At 47.7% G+C, this 21,774-nt stretch overlaps 1 protein-coding gene across 10 annotated transcripts in view; it reads left to right on the top strand.

The window, feature by feature from the left end:
- EIF4G3 (eukaryotic translation initiation factor 4 gamma 3) overlaps window positions 1-21,774 on the top strand; it is a 153,740-nt gene that overhangs the window by 6,241 nt on the left and 125,725 nt on the right. For 2 of the 10 annotated variants that reach the window (XM_050714858.1, XM_050714856.1), the window contains exon 1: window positions 17,890-18,149. The exons of the other annotated variants lie outside the window; for them this stretch is intronic. The gene's annotated coding sequence lies outside the window, so the exon portion shown is untranslated. Of the gene's footprint in view, window positions 1-17,889; window positions 18,150-21,774 lie in introns of those variants that run through there. 10 annotated transcript variants of the gene reach the window in all.

Below are 21,774 nucleotides of genomic sequence, written 5' to 3'. Positions count from 1 at the left end.
ATCAAAGGGAGGAGAGCAGAATAAGCTTTTAGGCTAGCAAAATTTTCTAGTACATGTTATTCTTATGTTTTATTATATACATTTGGAAGATGTCCCAGAGCATGCTCTCTCTTCATAGAAGGTGATGGCACGTTGTTGCTGATGGGACTTGAGTCAAATTGCTGCTGGGCACATAACTAGGTTAATGGGACAGTATTTTTTTTTTTTCCTGAAAGGAAAATTACACGTTCTCTATTCTTACGGTACCTTAAGAATTGTTTTTGCCTGTTTGCTGTGTAGTCACCCGAGATGGGCAGAAACAGGCTAGTTTCCTACGCAGAGGAAAGCTCTAAGGCTTCCCTGGATTGTATCGTGTTTAAATCAACTCTGCTACCAAAAATAACACCTTTCTGCTGTTGGTTGTAACACCTTTGAGTATCCTTTACCTGGATGAGATCTGAAATATTTCTAGAGTTTCGAGCATGCCTGACAAAAAGCAGAGCGGCCTCTCAGCTGCGCGTCTTGAAAGAAAGCCACGTGCTTGATCCTCGACCGATACCAGTAGCGTTCTCCAAAACTGTCAGGGATGTGTTGAAATGGGTTAGGACTTGCCTAGGTGCAGCTGCTCCTCTCCCAGTGGTTGGACACGGCAGGAATGAGACTTGCTCTGGAGAAGGAGCGTCCTCGTGGGAAGAGCTGGGCGAGAGCCACTGTGGGGACCACCGCTGCGCTCAGCGGGTGAGTGGGCTTCACGTGGTACCCGCTCCGGGCTGTGGGGTAGGAAAAGGCACCTTGCTGCTGCTCCTTGGGTGTCCTTGATGCTGTGAAAGCACTGAAGAAAGAAAGGGTTAATGCGGTTAAAGATCTTAATTCAATAATACAGGTTTTCCTGAGTTTGGGAAGCCTTTGCCAGTTGGAAACTAATAAACATTGCACCGGCTCTCTGTCAGGTTGCCAAATAATGATTGTGCATTTGTTTGTGTTTCAGTCTGATTTACACGTGAGAGTGACTCTGTGCGAGTTACTGAATTCCTAAGGTTTAAATGCCCGTGTTGCTAGTGGCTTTTGAAAATCCATTTGAACTAATGCTATGGCTGCACCAGTGGTGGTCTGAAAAAGAGATTTCCCTCTCCTATGCGTTATTAAGGAGTCGTAGAAGTTGCTGCGTCTTGAAACTGGTGTTTTTCTGAGCTTATTTTGTTCTTTCACTGAAAAGCAAACATGACAGAAGTCGTCAGTCTGTTCAGACTAAGCAGGGGAGACTGCCTATAAGAATGAGAGGTTTTTTTTTTTTTTTTTTAGTGATACTACTTACAGCTTTGTTTTCTTAGTCAGTCACTGGTTTTGAAAGGCTCCTAACTTCCTCGGGAAAGGAAATGTCTAAAAATGTGTATTCCACCTAGGCAGTGAGACCTCGCCCTTCTGACCTTGGACTATGGTAAGCTCTTCTATGCAATTGTCAAGCCTGAACTGAAATTCAGGTTGAAATCTCATCTGAAAACTTTCTGAGAGTCTTTATTCTTGTTTGTGATGCACATCGTGCTCCAGGCTTGACACTGGGCACCTTGTCTTGCAGCATTCAGCTGGTAAATCGGGCAGGCCCGATACATATGTTATATTTGAAAGGGAACTTGGCAGGGTACTATAGCTGAGGGTAGATAATCTATACCATTTATCTGGGCGGAAGTCAAGGACCAAAATCAAAAAGCACTTAAAGCATGTTTGTTGAGACTTTTAATGTGAAATTCATGGTGCTTCGTAAGCTCTGGAGTGTGCGGGGACAGTGATTTCAGGAGCTGGTGATTCATGCCCAATTTTAGTATGGTGAGGCTCATGTAGAAGGTTCTTTTGGACGTACTATTTTGTGAGCTGCTGAGACATCTGAGGAGTTCAGCTTGCTCTAGAATATATGGTTAGCTTCAGTTTGTGGCATCCTGTCTTCCCAGTGCTTATGCAAATATAGATACTAGTTACTGGATGGTCTTTCTTCAAGTACTCTGCTCTGCTGGGCTCTGCACTTTTTGTTCTGGATCTGTAAAATCCAAAAAATTCAGCTGTCAACCTGTTTGTAACTTAGCCTTTATGTTTTCCTCCAGTAAAGGTGTTTTAAAGTCAATTTCAAAGTGCTTTTACGTCTGGCTCCTCAAAAGAAAAAGATGTAATTGTTGTTGATATGCAAATATTGCAAACTAAATTTTTGGGGTGTTCTGTGAGCTTAAGCTGTTCAGCTTGATTGTATTGATTACATTTCCATAAACCTTTTCTTAATTAAAAAGTTCGTCTGCACAAATAAACTCCTTAACGTTTAAATATTTGGTTCTGGGCTTGCGTACCAAGTTTAGCTTGATGTGATTCCCATTCAGCCCCCCAAAACGGAACATTTGGTTGTGCTGTCTGCGGCAGCAGTACCTGGCGTTGCAGGCATTCACCGAACAATTGTTGCTGGCGCTTGGCACGGTCCCCATCTCTTCTTGCTGAAGCCAAAGCACACTTTATCCACTCAGGCTGACGTTAAGATCATTAAATAAATGAATGAATTGTGCTGTCACCAAATTCCGATCCTGGCAGACTAAGAACATGTGAATTTTATAGCCCGGACCTCTGTCCAGAATGTGTTATTGAATGGCCTGGATGTCAGTAGTGGGAATAGTCAGCAAGTGCTTTCTAGTAAAATGGGTATGCCTTAATGAGAATTATGGTGGTGAGTGGTGTAAAAGCCTGAATTTACTAGACATCTAATCATCCAAGATGAGTATTAATCAGCCTGTGAAGTGCGTGTAAAAAGGAACCGGAGCACAGCAGTAAAACAAGCGAGCGCAGGAGAACCGAGGCGGGCAGGGAGCTGTTTCTCTGCTGGCGGTGCGGATCTGTCTCCGATTTGTTAGGGAAGCGGTGGAAGCAGAGGTAACTGCCAGCCTCCGGGGAGCTGGAGGGCTCTCTGGTCTCACTGAAGCGCTCAAAGGTTGCTCAGGATCTGAAGGTCTCAGAGCTGGCTGCTGAGCTTCCCCCTGCAGGAGGAGAAAGCTGAAAATACTTGCTTAGGGGAGAAGGGCTCGCATGCCAGGCTTGGGTTGCTCTTCTTTGTGGTCTAGCTCCATCCCTGGTTTCGTGATTTTGGACTTAAGACAGTGTTTTTGCTTAGGAGTAGGGGACATAAAAGACCTGTAACTTCCCTGCCTGTTGCAGGTAGGTCAAAAATGTCCCTAGATTGCACAGGAAAAAGTGCAAGTGGGGTTGGGCTGAACATATCTGCATCCTGCTGGTACTGCAGTCCCAAAGTGTCTTCTGGGTTCGGGATCTCCTAAAATCCACAGCTGGCGGGCCAGAACGGCATGGGGTGCTGCGTGAGATGCCTCCGGGAGCAGGGGTAGCCGCTCACCGCAGCTGAGTGGCTTCGCCTGGACAAAAGGCTTGGTCCTGGTGGCCCCGTGGGAGCCGCAGCCGACGACACGCGGTGCTCTGAGCGGTGCTCCCCGTGGGCTCTGAGACGGCAGGGTTGCTCGTGGCACTTAGCGTGTCCTTTTGCTGTAGCAGGAGGAATGTTACAAGCTTCAATTCTTGCTGGGCTGGCGAGCCTCGCATTACGACGAGTTTAACACAAATTTGAGGGGCGATTCTGAAGACTAACGGCAGTGTTTGCCTGTAGGAAACCGCTCACGGAGCTGCTTGTGTGCCTGAGTTGGATCCCTTAGTTTTACCAGCGTGTCTGGCTATACACACGCATACAGTGTGTATTTTGATAGAAGTTCTCTGGACCTACGAGTTATTTCAGTGTTTCTCTGTTCATCCTTTGCTTGCGTGTACTTTGTGCATGCGGCGGAGCCTGGGCAGTAGGTGCTGCAGAGCCTTTGGGGATCACTGCTGGGACGGAGGGGCGCTGTGCCGCAGCTCTTTGTGCTTCCTTGCGGTTGTCACAGGCGTGTGGCTGGTGTGGGCAGTTCCTTGTTCTGTTTGGCTGATGCTTTCCCTTCATCTGATCATAGAACCACGGAACAGCTTGGGTTGGAAGGGACCTCAAAGCTCACCCAGTTCCACCCCCCTGCCGTGGGCAGGGATGCCACCCACCAGATGAAGTTGGCCGAGGCCCCATCCAGCCGGGCCTTGAAAACCTCCAGGCATGGGGCATCCACAGCTGCTCTGGGCACTTCTCTAACTCGCGGCGCTCCGTGTTGCTCGAGCCCCTGCGTCTCAGGACATCAGAGATGCTCTGCACGAGGGACGACTTGAAGTGTTTGATTCGGTCCCTTCTTGTTCTGATCATAGTGAAACACCAACGTTTAACACCAAACGCAGTGCTATCAAACAGGAGGACGTCCTTTTCTCAGTCTTCTCTTCCTCCCCTCACCGTGCCTGGATGTTTGACTTGACTAGGGTTAACCTGATAAAAGGCTGCTAAAGTCGCAGCAGTACCAGCGTGGTCCTGGGTGCATCCCTGTTCGTGTTCTGCCAGGTGACGCCGCGGTGACAAGGAGAGCCAAGTGGCGGGGGCTGCTCCTAGGTGCTTGTTCAGAAGTTTGTTATCTTTGGAGACCCGCTGCAAATACAGTGCTGTAGTTCCTGTGCGGTCTGAAATCAGCAAAGCTGGACTTTTACACCAGTCAAAAAAGGAGCAACCCTGCCAGCGGAGAGGTCTGCGCAAAGGGTCCTGAGCGACCAGAAGGCAGGGGCGGGTCTTGAAAGTGCCATTTCCTTCCTGACGCACAGGGGGTAGCACATCAGGTACGTATGTCTGCGCTGCCTTCCACTGCGCGTGGTTCACAGCGACGCTTCGGGGGCCGCTTGGCATGATCAGGAGAGAGTTGTGTGCTTGGAAGTCTTCCTTGGTAGCCACGTGTGCTGGAGGCAGCCTTCCCTCTGCGTCTGTGGCCTGAAGTCAACAGCCAGAGCTACGGGCAGTAAAACTAGCTTTTAAAATGAAAAATGCTCTGAAACGAATTCACTGCTCGTCTTCAGGTTCAGCTGGGATAAATATATTGTTGCTATTGCTCTTTTTCGTCAAGCACCCTATAGAGGTGTGCGTGAAGTATGCAGCTGAGAGTCCTAATGTGGAAAAATTGAACGATTGAAGCATTGGACCAAAGAGACCCAGAGCTCCTGCCCACCCTGTATCACTCTTTGAACTATGGCTTTTGTGCAGCAGGGTAAGATGCATCACTCTGTCTTCCCTTGATGCCTGTGTTTTCAGGACTTCATTTTGTGTGACGTGGGATTTTAACTCGGGAGAAGTCATAAGCTCTGCATGTGGCAAGAGGGCGCTTATGATTTCATTTCATTTTGATAAACCGCTGAAATAAAGATTATGGGGGGGAAGTCGCAAGGCGTTACAAAATTGGGAGTTGAAATGAGCGTTACTGCTCTCAAGGAGCACACTTTTTGAATCCGTTGCTCAGATCACGGAAGGACAATCAGTCTGGGTGACAACACCTCTGTCACCGCGATGCTTCCTGACAGATTGACCAGCAGAGCATTAAATTTTCCCATGAAGTCACAGCGTGAAGTATTAGAGACCCGGTAGGAAACGCAGCCTAGTGAATGAGACAGTACACCACGAGGCTGCTTGATATTCCTGCTCGTCACGCAGATGGAACGCGGGGCTGGGGATGCAGGGTGGCTCTTGGAGGGTCCCCGAGCCCCCAGGGGCGCAAGCAGCGGCCGTCCCTGTAGAGAAAACGGACGAGCACGTGTGGTAGCCTCATCAGCTGGAGTGGCTTGTTTGTGTTTTTAGGGTACGAGGTTGGAGGTGAGTGGGCTGGGGGCAGTTCTGTGCTCATGCAATGCATAGGAGGATACGACTGAGTAAGCTGTGTTCCAGTACATTACAGAAAACAGTGTTGAAAGACTCGGTTGGAATTTAGATTCTCAGGTGAAAATTGCCATGAGTGAGCGCTGTGGTTCTTGTGTCTGGAACTTTTTTTCCCCCTTCTGCTCCTGTAACAACATGCCCCCAGATGCAGATAATTGCTGTGCTAAAGGGAAGCTGGAGACATAAGGTTTTACTTTATGAATTCAGTGAGTGCAATACCAATGCTGAAGTTTGTTGCAGGCTGCAAGCTGAATAAAGGCCGAGAAACAGCTTGGTCAGAGGAAGGCTTTTCTCTGGACTCTCTAGAAAACCAGAGAGGCGTTTTTCTGGTTATTACTGGTTTTAATTTTCTTCTTTCTCCGGGGGTATCTAATAATCTCCCCTTGGAAAGGGAAAATTTGGTATCTGTCTCTACAGCTTGATACTGCCCTTACTAGCAGAACCATTGCTCCGTTTCGGTTGGGACCAGGCAGGTTGCCTCCTGGTTTGTCCTCCTCAGCCGGTCGTACAGCCGTGGCACCTGGCCCTCTTCCCTTTCTCTGTTTGGACTCCGGCGTTCTTAACTAGGTATGTGTTTGCAGTACAAACGCAGTTTAGAAATAACTGTGTGTTAAGTAACTGTTCTGAAGGAAGGGAAAAAAAAAAAGAAAAAAACACAACACAAAGCAAACAATCCCAATCTTCTCTTGCTGGCGAGGCTGCCGGGAACAGCGGCACCGCTCTGCCAGCCCGACGGAAGCTGTCCTCCCCAACGCGCCGACAGCGGGTCCAGGCTGCCCGGCCCAGCACACGGAGCCTGTTTACGAAGCTACCTCACAGCAGCTCACAAACAGCGTCTAAGCAGGTCAGAGCCTCTTTGCCAGTGTGTGTGCAGCTGGTATCGGGCCAGAAACTGCTGTTTCAGCTGCTAATCGGGGGACAAAAGTATGCTAAATTGGGGATTTTTTTTTTTTTGAAGTGTGCTTTGGTTTGCATGAGATACTGTGTGTTTTGCATGTGGTGTGAATTGTTTTAACCCCAATGATTAAGATTGAAATACAGAAGTACTTCACAATAACTAGCCCTAATGTTATATCAGCAGTTGTGGTACAGAACGTGAGAGGTAGGTGATGGGTATGGCTTCAGCTCCGCTGCCATGCGTGGGGCGTTTCAGTGAAATACATTTTTTTTCCTGCCAAACTAGGTGGATGCAGGCTTCTGCTGCAGTCAGAGGTCTAGAGGATAGCTGGAGAACTGCCCTGGTTAGTTCGGAAATACACCAAAAGCTAAAGTAACTCTAGAAAGGAGAGGGCTGTACGTGTCCTAAGGCCAAACAGGAGATCCAAACCTTGTTCTGTGGCTGGCTCCTCGCAGTTGCTCCTGTGTGATCTTAGCCGAGCCAGCTCACTGCGGCCTTGCTTTGTATGTTTTTACAGCATTTACCAAGACATTCACTTAGTCTAACGCTTGTATAGCTGCCTCTCGGCGTAAGGCTGCTACTATTATTTTCTTTTTCTCTCTCAAAATCGACGCGTGATGAAGGAAAACACGGCATTCGTCACATGCTCTGGCTCCAGAGGATTGCTTTGGGTCAAACTGCCCCCTGCCTCCCCGCCTCGGCCACAGCTCAGGACTTGGGTGGGCGTGAGGTTTCTCTGGGGTGAGATCTTCCTGGGGATGGCTGCAGCCGGGGCGATCTGCGGCCCCGCTTGGTGCAGCGACCCAGGAAACTTTCTCTGCCCATATTTTCTCCACTGAACCCTTCCGTTCGCTTCCATCTTTAAATGTTTCAGACAGGGATCACTTCTCTGAAGCTGCTTAGGGAGGAATCTGATGGTTTTTAAACTGGCAAAACAGGGGGGTGTGGTTAGCTCTGACTGGGGTGGTTATCAGCTGGGGCAGAAATGTCTTCAGCGAGCGGCAGCTGGAGCATTATTTTGGCAGCCTCTTCACGTCCCTTGTCTCTGGAGGGGAGTTTGCTGTGTGCAGTCGCCTCTGTTGTGCATGCCTGGGGGTCCTGGGAGCTAGCATACCACTTCCCTGCTAAACTGTTTCTCATGTAAATATGTTTTTTAACACTTCCCAAATGCTTGGTAGCCAGAGGCTGGTCTAGAAGAGCCTTGTTGGGAAAAGCAATGTTAGGATATCTCTCTCTTTCAGGTAATGTTTTTTTTTTTCTCCTTCTGTTGTAGTTAATTGCAAAAATAAATGCAGTTAACAGTATCCAAAAGACTTTTTCTTGCTGCACCATGCTGAGAAATGCCTTGTTCGTGATGCTTCCTTCCCCCCAAGCTTGGTTCGTTTTTAGATGCTGAAGGGCATTCTGAGACTCTGTTATAACTTCATTTCACATCATGTTTATATGAAACAGACAAAAAAAAATCCAGTGCTTTGCCAAATATTTTCGGAAAGAACAAACTTTGTGGATAATTGTTTTCATGTTCTACCTGCTCCTTGGTGTGTTAAAGCTACAGAAGAATCTTCTCTACCCTGAATAAAGGCTTTGAGAGATTAGCCTTCAAGTAGTCACTTGAGGCAGGTTGATTAAGAAATATACTCAATGTTAGATTAAATCAAGATTTGAATAATGGAGTTACAATTGACTGTCACTCCTGTAATCCAGTTATTTTTAGATTGGGATCGGTATGTGCCACTCCCCAAGTTGTCTGTAGCACTGCTCTGAAGGCGGACTGATCAAAATGCCGTGCGACAGCGTGGAGCTTCCCCAGTTGTGTACTTGCAGCTTCATCCCGTTACCACGTGCGTTGTTAAATGCATTGCGCCAAAACTTGGCGATCTGGAGCAAAGGAGTTCACAGCAGAGCACTGAGGGTTGTTGCCCAAAATGCAGCTCAGATATGTAAGTCGAAACAACGTGCCTGTATCGATGGCGGGGCTTGAGGTCTTTTTGTGTTCAAAAAACATTTGGAGTCGTGTTGGGGAGGAGCTCGGTGAGTCACCGCACGTGCAATTTTAGCTCTTGGATATCTTCAAAGAAGAAAAGCGTGGGTCTGAAATACCGTCAGACCTCTCTTGAAGCAGAGGAAACTCGCCGGACAAATTCTCCCAAGATCTCCCTTGGATAGCACGCTGCTCAGGCCTGCCTCCTCTCCAAACACGATAGCAAGTGTTTGTTGCAGCGTGAGTTGCTGGGTCCTGAGCTCGTTACATGCGCTGGCTCCAGCTGAGTGCCTCGGGAGCGGCATTTGTGAAACGAGATCCCAGCTCTCCCTGCTGGAAAGCCATCCCTTGGTATCTCGCAAGGGGTGGGTGTTGTAGCTGGGGTTTAGCTGTGTGTTTTCTCTTTCCGAAACATGAGAACAGAACTATTTGCTGTAGCTTTACATTACCAGCTTAGGAAAACAGGAGGTTTTATCTGCATTAAGGCCTAAATGATAGCTGTGAACCAGGAGCGATGGAGGAATTAAAGATGCGGAAGAAATGCTTAATTTGAGAGCCCAGGTTCCAGGCAGCTTTTGAAGGAGTCTTCCGGTGAATTGCCAAGGAGTCTGTTACGAGGTGTTCCAGGACCAGTGACCTGAAGGCTTTCACCAGCTCGCTGTTTGCTCCGAGGTCGCCCTGGGGAAGCAGTACAGAGGAATTGCTGAGGCTGCTGCTCACCATGGCTCGCGAAAAACCCGGGTGCAGAGGATCAGGTGGAGGGAATGGGGTTGTCTGCGTGGGAGGTGAATGAGTCTGGAGTGCCTTAAAGGAGCTTCCTTACTTCATTGACGTGCTTGGATTCTGCAGGGAGAACCAGGACACCTGATTCGCTAAATTCCCCTTAAAAACAGGGAAACCACAACAAAATGGTCTTTCCACGGACTCAAAAGTGGTTGCCCTACAAATAAGTCAGCAGCACGTGTGCCTGGCAAGCACTCAGCGGTAACATCACTCTGGTTGTGTCTGGTAGTAATAACAACTTCCCCTTAGAAACCTTTTGTGCCGATGCGGGCAGAAAAAGGGCGAAGTTTGCATGGGGTTCATAGCATGGTGCTTTAAAGCCAAGAGCTTTTTAACCCTAACCTGGAACTGTGACTTTCCATGCGTTATTCACCACCTTCCCGGGCTGGGCTTCTCCTTGCCGTGTCCACTGGTTGGTTGGCTTTGCTTTTCTTTCCTGGGCTGTTGTGTGGCTGTGACCCCACTGAACGCAGCTCCCACGGGGCCCCCGGCGCGGCAGGCTGAGGCGGCGCGAGCCCCTGGAGCCGAGGGCAGTCTCTTGTTTTCCCCGCCACGGGGAGGAGCGTTTGCAAGGTTTCCGGGTGGGTATTCCTGCGTGGTGGCAGGGGACAGTGTGTTACTCTAAAAGAACATCCCAATCTCAGAGCAGACCCGGGCGGCTGCAAAAAGACGATTGAATCTAAATGAATGAACCGATTAAAATCTCTGTACCAGAAGCGTGCATAGTCTCCCTTACAGCTTACGGCTCAGTAAAAGCAAGGAACGTAAAAACAGGAAACCTCAACCGACAGTGCTTTGAAGAGACTCGTTTGGTTGACACCTCTTTCAGCCGTGGTGTTTGTCCCTTGAAGCCTGTTTATGTGGGGTTTGTCTAGGCTGTATGCAGAACACGCCATCTCGCAGCCGGAGCGCTCATACTGAAAGCAGCAAAGAGCCCCGAGGCTGGGGCCCAAACCTACCTGGTCTGTGGCAGCCGCACTTGTAGCTCTTTTACTGGCCTTAATAAACTTAATGAGGCTCTTCGTCTCCTTTTTCTTAGGTCTTCATCTTTTTTTCCACATGAATATTCAAGTATAAACGGCATCGCGTAGCTCTTCTGTGCTGTGTAATGGAGTACATCTTCTGCTTTTTTTCTTAGTTGCTTTATTGAGTAACTTTTATTATAGATTGTTTGATTTCTAGATGCTGGCATTTCATTATTGCGTCTCAAAAAGCACGTTATCTTTGATCAGGGCTTCTGGACTGTACAAAGCTGAATTAAGTGGAACAAATATTTACATCTTGATTTACCTGAAGACAGAGTGTACTTTCATGCAGACGTTGTTGATGTTCTTGTGTCTATGGTGGTAACGTTAAAGCTTTGGAGTAAAGAGGCTTTATTTAAGTTGCTGCCTGATGCATGCTGTGTTCAGGAATATAAATAAATAATAAGTACCCCGCTGCATTTTGTTCTTAATCATCAGTGCAGCAGTCCTTCACTTAGGGTGGTAGAAGAGAAGGCCCATCAATATGGCATCTCTGCCCATAATGCCAGACATGCAAATTGAAATCCAAGTCACTGCTAATCAGAAATAGGGTGTTTTTTCTGTTGTTTTGTTTTAATGTGCTGTGATTCTTTGTTTCTTCTCAATTTCTGTGTTTCTTTAAACTTTGGTTTCAAGCTTGCATATTGTAGCAGTTGCTGCCTTTGCTAGAGTTTCTAGCAAGCCCAGAATTACCTGGTTTTAGGTTGGGTGACTTTCTTTTGTTGCTTTTTCTGCTTTTCTGTTCTCATTGCCTTCTTTGTGGGTGTTCAGTAATTGGACAGCTGGAGTTCAGAGCCTGTAGCACCCTGGCATTAAAAAAAGAAGGGGGGAAAAAAAAAGATATAAGCACATGCTATAAAATCCCACTTCTGCAGCAGCCACAGGTACTGTGCAGCTTGCAGCGTTTTGCTTTTAAGTTCCTCTTCCCCGCTTCACGATGTTGTTCTTCTCCACCTGTGAAGAAAGAAAGGAGGTAGAAATCTCAGCTGTGGGTCCGGTTCATGCCGTGGATCCTCCCTCCAGAGGCATCCATGCCCCGCTCGCACGCGGGATACCCAAAGGGCCGTGACTTCTTGCCCCGGGTGGCTATTTCTACTGAGACCTTCCAGCATTTGCCAGTGAACCGGCAGATCAGCTCTTCCAAAAAGATCTTTATCTTAACGGTTAAAAACGGGAGTCCTTGCTGTATTGAAAAACCTGAAAGGAAATAGCACCCTGTGCGAACTGTGGCTTTGTGCATACTCAGGTAATGGGCTATCAATCAAATTTAATTAAAACTGTGGTAACCGCAGAGTTTTACTCCCTTTTAGTTCAGCTACAACACAGGGAAAAAAGTTTTATCTTTGCAAGCTACTCTTGCAGAAGCTATTGCTGTGATTGCAATTAAGCCCTTGTCTTTAAGGCAAAGAAATTAGTTTGCTTCTTTTTATAAAGAAATTTCTTGCCCCTTGGCCAACTCCAGAAATAGCAGTGGAGTCCCCAGAAGCGAAGCGCGCGCGCCTAGAAGCAGCAGTATCGGTCAGCGCGCTTCGTGCTGCAGAAGGGCAGGATTCTGCCAACTTTGTCTTTCGTGTAGTTCCCTCACGTCAGCCTGCTGTAGGAAAATGGAGCCCGTGCTCAGGTTTCCTTTGAGCCTCTGCGTCCTGTGCTCACACTTGAGGCCCGCGGGCGTGCAGGAGCTCCTCCTGGAGCGGGTTCATGCAGCGGCTGCCCTGCTGTCCCCTTGCTTCCTGCGGCTAGGTGCAGGAATGGTGGAGGGGTGGAAGCACGAACTTTGTTGTTTGCTTGCCTGTTTCCTTTGTATGGTTATGCATGAAGCCCACGGAAGAAACTTTGCCGCGGTTCTGCCAGCAGCAAAATCTTGGCTCTGCAATGCTCAGGGGTTTAGCAGCAGGGAGAGTTCAGACTGCACTCTTTCCTCCGCCGGGACCAGCACGCGGCGAGCGCCCGGCGCGAGAGAGAAAAGGAGCGAGCCTACACGCGTGTGTTCACCGCTGGTGGTTTTTGCAGCAGAGTATTCCTGCTCCTCGGGGCACGCCGTTCACCAGCAGCACTGAAGGTACGTGACGGCCGTATCGTAAGCCAAGCGGAGGGCCCAGCCTTGTGGTCAAACGGGAATGGGCTCCAGGCTCCTGTGGCTGTGCAGCCAAGGCAAGGAGCCTGGGGGTGCCTGTGCCTCAACACTGGGGGGAAGAACCCCCCCAGCAAGCATCAGTCCCCTCAAGATAACGCTCGCCTTCATCGCTCTGTGCTCCCAACTGGTGGCCGTGTGTTAAATGGCGTGCTGGTACTGGCTTGGACCCTTCTTTGGTGTTTGTGAGGGATTTTGGCTAGCTGCAGAGCGTTTATGGTCACGCTAAAAAAAATGAGGAGCGAGCTGTTGGGTTTGTTTGGTGAAATCAATATTAAATTTAGTTTCTTTCTAACTGTGAAAGGCTTGCATGCTTTGTAGCGTGTTGGGTAATTATCTTGAAATGAGGAGCAGGTCTCTAAATGTAAAGGACGCGGAGAAGGAACGCAAACATTTCCTCAGTACCAGGAGTGGAACAATAGCTCATTGTTGGGAGGAAGGGATTGCAGAAAAGCAACCAGACTTGTAGAAATGAGGGTTTATTTTCTATAGCTTACTATTTATATTGCGCTTCGAGGCTCTTCGGGAACTAGATGTCCAGTTCCTGGAATGTGTGTCCCTTAGTCAAGGAAGGTTCGGTGCGAGCAGAGCGTGCTCTTTCAGTTCACGTTTGTTAATAGACAATGCCCGGGTTACGGGCTGCTTGGAAAGCTCGCTGTGTTCATGCGAGTCCTCTCTCTCCCCCTTGCAGCTTGGCAGCTGAGGAGACGTCCCCTAAAGAGACAGTACTCTTCTTCCTCCCACCCTCACTTCTTTCTGCTATATATTGGGCTGTTGAATAGGCTTGCATTGACCAGAAAGACAAAGAAGTCTTTCAGGCTCTAGCTTTAGCCACAGCCAGTGTGCTGTGGGCTTTTGTTAATACTTTCAGTCCCCCCTTTCTCTTTCAGCAGCCCTCACTCTCATTGTTAATACATTTCAGGAGCAGCAATGATATTTCTGCATTCATTTTGTTTGCTCAGTTTGCAGGAAAAGTTGCAGAAAGCCGGGAGAGAACACACTATCTCGTAGCTCTCCGTGGAGCATTTTCTTTCCTGCCTTTCGCAAAGAAAAGTGGATGGTGTAAACAAATCCTGGCAAATCCTCGCCTGAGCGGGACGTGGCTGTAGAGCGTTAACGCCTGTGCGGGCTGCGTGCATGCAGAGACTGAATGGCTTGTTCCAGTGCTCGGGAATACTAAATGGCTTTCCCCCCTGGCTGGATCCGTCTCCATGTTGTCCTGTTTAATTTTGTTCTTGTGTTAGCCAGCTAAAGATGCAAGCTCTTACTAAAACAGCTGTTTTTGCTAAGTGGCAGTTATGCAGTTGGAGAGTATTGTTCAACGGTTGTAAATTCATTCAGCATCATCCGAAACTGACTTCATGTGCCGCTTATTTTCCCAGCGGAGGGGGGTGCGCTCCCTCCTACCAAGAGGTTGAGGCAAGCGAAAGGAAAGCTACTTTTCCATTTCTGTGTTAATAAATCTGAAAGCTACTGGTAGGTGCTCTCTAATCATTACGAAACATCAGCAGGGGAATTAATTCCTGGAAATAAAATGTTAGGAAGCAGCTGATTGAAAGGGCTGATGTAAAGGAGGCACGCAAAAATAAATGTAAATGCTGCCAAGAGTAAGGATCAAGGTAGGAGGATTGTTATCGTGAAGCACAGATGATTGTTTGGGGGGAGTGTGCCCCAAAACCAAGTGTTTTGTTGGATGAGACTAACTGGGTGAATGGGACAGTGATGGATTTGATTGTGCAAATGAGCTGCTGTCAGCAGTACTGTCGCAATCAAGAGATGACCACAAAGGCTGACTTAGGCTTTGGAGCATCTCAGCGCACCTCTTTCTCCAGAAATAGTTGGATTTTCGGTACTCTAAAGCAGTGTTTAATGGCATGACAAGCTGCATCGTCTTCAGCTAGCATCTCCTCAACTAGAGCATAAATTCTGGAGTTCAGAGAAATAAGCAAGACTATATTTCTGCACCTCTTAAAGGATAATGTAATGTAACACCCTGTAGTGAATGTGTGACAGGCAGGAAGAAAAATGGCATTCGGAGCTGTGGAGGGGCTCGAGCAAGTGGCAGAAGAAATACTTGTCACGAGAGCAAGACTTATTTTGTTCCTAATGGAGGGTGACTGTAACTTCTTATAGATGGATGCTGAGCACACAGTTTCGAACTGGCTGGGAAGGGGAGCCCTGGACGCGGCCGTTCATCACCCCCGCAGCCAGCTCGAGCCTCCCGAGTTGGGAACGAGCAGCTGCCTAACTCTGCCCTATGGGAAAGTGCACATGGATGTGCACTCCTTTATTTAAGGCCTTGAAGGCTTTAAAATCCATAGTCTCTTCATAAATCAAACCAACTTCAGATAGATGCATTGATACAGGGATGTAAGGAACGAGAACGTGCCTAGGTCAGCATCTCTTTGCCACCTATCTTGGGGGGCACATCGCTGCCCGATCGCAGTGCGTTTGAGCATTGGGAGCACCTATTTTTCAGTGGTGCATTGCTACAACGTTTTAGTAGTGTTTTCTAAATCAGTGTGTACCCCTGCGTGTGGACACCTCGACACCACTCTATGAAATGGGGAAGAAATGGATTTTGAAATACTCTGTGACCATCCAGTAAAACGTAGGTCTGGTTAAAGTCATTGCTCGTGGGGAGGAAGTTCTCAGTCATCTCAAATTTAGTTTCTCATTTGGAAGGCTTCCTTAACCGTGTGACCAAAAAAAAAAATAAAATCCAATATTTCATTAATTGCTCGAAAGGGGTTCCTCTAGCCAGGGAAAGCTTCACAAGTGGTCCGCCACACAATGCAAGTGCTCCGTGTGCCCTGGTAAATGTTGTCTTTAATTCTATTATTCTTGTCAGAGGGTCTGGTTCTAGTTTTTTTTTTTTTTTTAAGCTTTTGTAAGAAAATGCCTGGGGTAAAATCACTGTGTGGCAGTGAAGCCCAATAGGGGGAGTCTGAACGTTAAATAAAATCTTGTCTGAATTCCTTCCAATTTCCGGTACAAAGAGATGAGCCTTGCCGCATGTCTAGGAGGCTAATAAATTTAGGCTCTTGCGGATCAAAGGGGAAATTTGAAGGCCTAGGGACCTTTGCTGTACTTAAAAGTATGGAATGTGATTGTGAGACAGCACTAAAATTGTCCTTTCTACTTGTGTTTTTTTTTTTTTTTTTTTTTTAGTTCATGCCCAAACTTGCCCAGCGAAGTAGAAATGAGTTTCACCGAGTGTAACTTGGTGGGAGAGGGTTCGCACCTTGGGATCGGCCCTGTTGGGTGGATTTTTGCCCACTTGCCCCCAATCCACGTGAGGCAAGTTGTTCTGAGCCGCTCTGCCCCAGAAGCTATCGAAACCGCAGTGTGCCCGGGGTGTCGGGGCGGTTGCTGAGAGTCGCTCGCTGTGAAAATCCACCGGGTCGCTTCGTCCGAGCCACGGAAACAAAGCCCCATTTGAGTCGGCTAGCTTGGTTTTCTTTCTTTTGTGGGGGGAAAATCTGCCATCTTCCTCCACGAGCCTTTCTGGAAGGCTGTTGTAATAAAAATCTCGGGCTTAGAAGCCCTCGCGTATGTTTTGACCTTGGGTGCCCCTTTTACTGCTCCTTTTTCCTGTCTTTGATGTCTGAGCGCTGCATATTTGTGGTGGTTTCCACAGGCATGTGCTGTGTTCAGACAGACGCGACTGTGCTTCCGGATTTAAAACACCAGCACTCGGACTCGGTTTTGATTAGTTGGAGGCCGGGGAGGATTTTAAAGCATTGCCATCGGCCCGGGACTGTTGAAGGGGCCCGTTAATTACCAGGAGCCTGGAGGTGGGGAGCAGCTCTTTGATGGACCGAGGGGCATCAATGCTTTCGTCATGTAGGCAAGTTGGGAAGGAGCTTCACCAGAATCAGCCGGTGTCTTGACCCTCTAAATTATACCAGGGACAGCTCCTTCAGACAAGGAAGGGGACAATCCGTGGTTTTGTTCCTTTAAGCCTTCCCTACCCCAGACAACCAAAATCCAAGTGCATGGATGTTAACGCTGGCTCCACTCAACTGGCAAAAGCAGCCATGGAGCGCCTCTTGAGTAGAGGAATCCAGTGTATTAAATGTGTGTATTTGACTTATGTGGTGATAAAAAAAATGCCTGCAGCTGCTAAAGCTTGGTCAATAGTTGTCTTCCTATTTGGGCTGATATCGGAGAAAGCTTTTCTGTTTCCCTGACGTGGCTCGATTACAAAATGCAGGAGATGAGTCAGAACATGACAAAATGAACCGCTCCTTTTGTTTTATCAGGGGTCTTGTACTGTGAGATGCTAGGTTTGCACACCACTGCTGGGGTAGCCCCATGGGTTTTCATAGATTCAAAATAATTTGATTGACTCTCCTTTTTTAGGTCCTCACATCCTCTTCCTTAATTTCCCCTCCTATCTCTGTGTTTTCAGCTCCAGCTCTTCTGCTGAGAAGTAAATCTGGACTTGCTTTCTCACATCCTCTTACTAATTCGCATAGTACTGCTTTTCATGCAAACTCTTCCGTTTCAGATGTCTGTCTTCTTGAGGTCTGTTTACGTTATTTTTTTTAATCCCCTTTGAAAATGTGAACCTTCTTGGAAATAGATGCTTTGTGTAGGATTGTAGGCCAGCTTGGCGTGGCCCCACACCAAAATTCAGGCTTCACAGATCAGATTCAGGAGGCTCCGTTATTCCCTTTGCTAAGTAGCCATTGGATCTAAAAAAGCTTTTCCAAGGATCAGAACCCCAAATTGCTCTTTCTCTTGACAGATGTCATAGACGCCCATTTCTCACGCTCCACCATCATCCCCATCTCTCAAAATAAAGAGCAAGTCAGCTGTTCCTGCTCGAAGGAGTTACTGAAGCGCGTGAGTCCCGGAAGCAGTCATGGGCTGTGTCGTGAGCCGGTTAATTCGGCGATTTGGGAGGCACCACACACTCGGGCAGGCAGGCCTGAGCACAGACAGCTTTTCTGAACTATCCCCGTCAGCTGGTATGGCCGCAAGCTCAGCGTGTTGAGCGGCGACATCGTTTGCCCCGCTCGCTGCAGTGAATCCGGAGGTGTGCGAGCGCCAGGCTCTGCGTTCCCGCTCCGCTCAGGTCCTTGTGCGTGCTTTGCCCTTAGAGGCGAGCGGTGTTAGAAGCCCCTGGGCTTCAAAAGCAGGCAGCATTTCTTCAGGTGGGATGTGGGGACTGGCCCGAGGACACTCTCTTCCATTGGGAAGACCAGAGCAAGCTGAACGAAGCGGCGACTTGCCCGGTGCAGTCCGAGCAGGGCACGCTTGATGGTGCAGGGCAAAGGAGGAGAGAGAAAGCTGAAACCTAAACGGAACAAACTTCAGTGCTCGCTCAGCACGTCGCTCTAACCTCCTCTCATGGTTCTTGCTGTGACGGTTTTAGGAAGTTGAGAAACGCCTTCTTCCTCCCGCTCATCTCCTGGAGGTTACGGAGATGTGCCCGCAGCTCAGCTGCACTTGAAAAAGCGAGGCTGGGGGATTCTGGCAGCCACCACGCTCCAGGTCTGGCTGGAAGCAGAGAAGGTGATTTCCTCCGGCTGAAGCCCCAGGTGAGACCTCAGCTCTCGTGTGAATCATCTGGGCCAGCGGCAGACAAACACGATAACCGAGTGCCAGGCCTGCTGCCCCGAGCACCTGCACCAGTTTCTGTGTTCTTAAGACATCATGAAACAGAAACTGTTCTAGAATAAAGCGCTGTTCCGATGTCGTCCACAGCGGAGGGGACTCATGCCACAGAAGGAAAAAATGTGATTATTACTTTGAACTTCAATGAATATAAAAGCCTCTCCTTCTGCAGGAAGATGATGATATAGCCGGTAGTGGTAAAAACTTGCCAAAGCTGGTCATTCAGTATGTATTTCGATAACTTTTAAAATGTAGCAGATCAGGTAAATACAGGGCAAAATAACGTGAAATTAAAGCAGACTAAGTGGGAACCAGACTGCATCCATAATAAAACTAATGCCTTGCAGTAATTTTTAATAGAGGCTGTATGGTGAAACGTTAACTTCTTTTGCTTGAGCTCTGCTCTGTGGTCTTAATGTTTCTTTTCCCTCTTGGCTGATGGCCCTGTTTCTGTGCCGGTCGTGAAGTAAATGGCCTTGCTGTGCATGTTTCCATATCTCAGCACATCTCAAATTCCCGTCGCTGCTTGGAGGGTCCTAAAGAGTGCTCATATTTTTCCGTTCAAGAGCGCCTGCCTCCCTGGATGGCCTGAAGAGCTTTGCTGACTTCTTTCTTCCACTCGTGGGCTTTTCAGTTCTGGAGGCGTAAGGCAGGGGGGCCCCGTGGGCTGTTTGAGCAGGAGGGGGCTTTCCTCAGGTGCAGAGCGACTTTCTTGACTGTTGTCGTTTGTCTTTGCCCTTCCCAAGGAGAAACAAAGCTTGACTGCACCGGTCTCTTCAACAAAGAATAGAAGTCCTAAAGGATTTTTCTTCCCAGGGCTGTTTTCTGTGCAATAACTAGGACTTACTGGCTAGCGAAATGGGAAAGAAACAGCCTCCCATCACGGATCAATGTGAAATGGCAGCCTCGAGGATTTGCGCCTGTAGATGCCAGCCGGCAGTTATACCTGTTGTCTTTCCTAAGGTGCGGCAGCTGCCCTGGCCCGTGACCCAGGCGGTCCTGGAGGCGGTGAGGGGAGTCTTCCCCTGCTGCCGCAGGGCTCTGCGAGCACCAGATAGCGCGCAGCTCCGCTGGCTCGCTAGAGGAGGCTGCTCCAGCAAATCTATAAATATTGCATGATACCCACCCAGTTGAGTAACCACTTTTCTTGGAAAACAGCCTTCTCTGTTCGTCTCTGCACAGATCCTTACGTGTCCTCGCAAAAGGCTTTTGGTTTTTTTATCTCGATAGTTTTTAAAATATGATTTAGTTCTAGTGGTACAGGCTTCTCTTTGGATGCTTTCTGTTGCAGTTGATTAAAAGGCCTCCTATCAGTTCATCTGGATGTATTAAGAAGTATCTCTGAGCACGTTTGGTATAAGGCAGCTAAATTAAGTGTCCATTTAAACAACAACAAAAAGCCTTTTTATGTAGACAAGGCCAAGTACTTCAGGCTATAGCAAGTTGGATTAAATGAATCAGAATTCAAGGTCCAGAGATCCTGTTGGGGATTTCCATCCGGGTTTCCCTTTAAAGAGAGCTGTTGGCTGTGATTGGTACGTGGGCAAAGATTAATAATACGTGGTATGAAATGGAAGAAAGCCTACGTTAGAAAAAAGAAGAGGTAACTGATGAAATAGCTGACCTTGCTAAATACTTTATCTCGGCAATACGCTCTTAAAATTTGGAGGAAAACATCACAGGATGTATGTACAATCACTTCTGATTCTATTTAAAATGTGAAGAGAGATCACACTTAATATTTCACTTAATTGGAGAGGCAGCCTTTCCAACAAACTGACCCAATGCTGGGTGCCTACGGATCCTTGTACCAAATCAACAGGTAGCGGGCTTGTCGTAGAAGCATTCAGAGGTAGAAATAATTAAGTAAATCTTGAAATAGTGTTTTTTTTCTTTCCTACAAATTATTCCTACTCTAGGGTATCTATATTTTCAGTTAATCCATTTAGTGACTGTGTGTGAAAAGCTGTGAATAGCTTAGCTCAGCTTGGACATCTGTAAGTTTTAATTAGCTGAAATGGTCTCTGAAGAGGTTTGTTAGTTATGCTGTACCTGAATGCTTTTCCATCGTACAAAATGTACTTCTTTTTTTCTTTTTCATAGGGAAAACTCAGTTTTCTCTGCAAAATCTTAAAATTTGCTACACTCTGGTCTGCTGATCCTTAGAAGTTATTTTTGGAAACATGGGATTAACCAAAGTGTTTCAGATTAAATGCAAGATCTACCTAGCTTCAAGGCAGCTTTCTTCCCCTCCTGATCATGTGTTGCTAATGACGAGGCGATGAATTTGGATTGGGAAGTGTGGGGCTGTGGTTGTGGCTCTGCCCATCCTCTGCGGCCATTGCAGAGAAGCACAGCTGATGTTAAACAGGGGCAGGATTGCATGTTAAACCAAGGGTATGGTTAGCAAAACTGCTGGCAGATTTGTTACCAAAGTGCCGCAGGTGGTGGTGGTATTTGTGTGTGTGTGTTAGAAGAAAAATTATGATTTTTGGAGAAGTCATAAACTCATCTGTTGGCTCTGGGTGTTGCAAATGTCTAGGAAGGACTTGGTTCAAATGGGTGCAAAGCTTATGGACGCTCCTGAATGCCGTTTCTGTTACGGTATTTAAGGAATATATTTCAGAAGTATCTGGGGAAATTAAAAGTTAATTTGCTGGTAGGAGGCAGCATAAATGCACTTGAAATGTATCTTCTTTATGTTGCTTTCTGATTCAGCGTAGCTTTTCCTCACTTGAAAAATAAGGGCTCTGTTTGTCCGTGCAGGTACGGGCTGACCTCAGAAATGCTTGGCTTATGCAACGGAGTGGTTTGAACATAAGTGGTTGTTGCAGCTCTCAGTTCTTGTGCCATCGAATGACATTATTTGCCGAGAAAAATCTTAGTGCATTGTAATCTCTCTATTTGCTGCGAGCATGGGGAAGGACGGAAAGTGAAATGACCGGGCAGGAACAGGAAGGGTGGGATACCTTTCATCTTAAAAGTATTATGGAAGATTATGGAATAAGAGCTCTTTATACGGATAGGGATGTGAGAACTGAAAGCCTCACACGGTGCTTTGGGCGTCCATGGAAAACTGTTTCAAGTTAAATCTGCTTAAAAATCTACGTTTCTCTGTATTTTTGCGTTGCGACTTGGGGATGCTTTATTTGTTCCTGAATTAAAGAGGCTTCAATATTTCCCCAAAAATCAGATTGAACCTGCACACGGGAGCCTTAACGCTGTGTCAAATAGCCACGTGTGCAGCCGCTGAGGTTCCTTGCTACGAGGACGACGTGCCTGAAAACACTTCCCCTGCTGGCATGCACCAAGCCGGCGCTGCTTGTCCCCGCTGCCTGCGGTGCGACGGGGACGCCCCTGGCACGGTCGCCCCGGGGCTGCGCGGTGCTGGGCGCGGGTGCGCTGCCCACTGGTGCCGCAGCTGCTGGCCCGAAAACTGTTTCCTGCCTCAAGGGACCTTTTCAGCTAATGAAGACTTGGGCCCGGTATCCGAGATAATACACCGTATCTTGCATAAATTTAGAACAGAGTGCAGCCAATTTCACGAGC

This window comes from Cygnus atratus, chromosome 21 (assembly GCF_013377495.2).
Source record: "Cygnus atratus isolate AKBS03 ecotype Queensland, Australia chromosome 21, CAtr_DNAZoo_HiC_assembly, whole genome shotgun sequence".
Lineage (NCBI taxonomy): Eukaryota > Metazoa > Chordata > Aves > Anseriformes > Anatidae > Cygnus > Cygnus atratus.
This window is presented reverse-complemented; position numbering and strand designations above follow the sequence as displayed.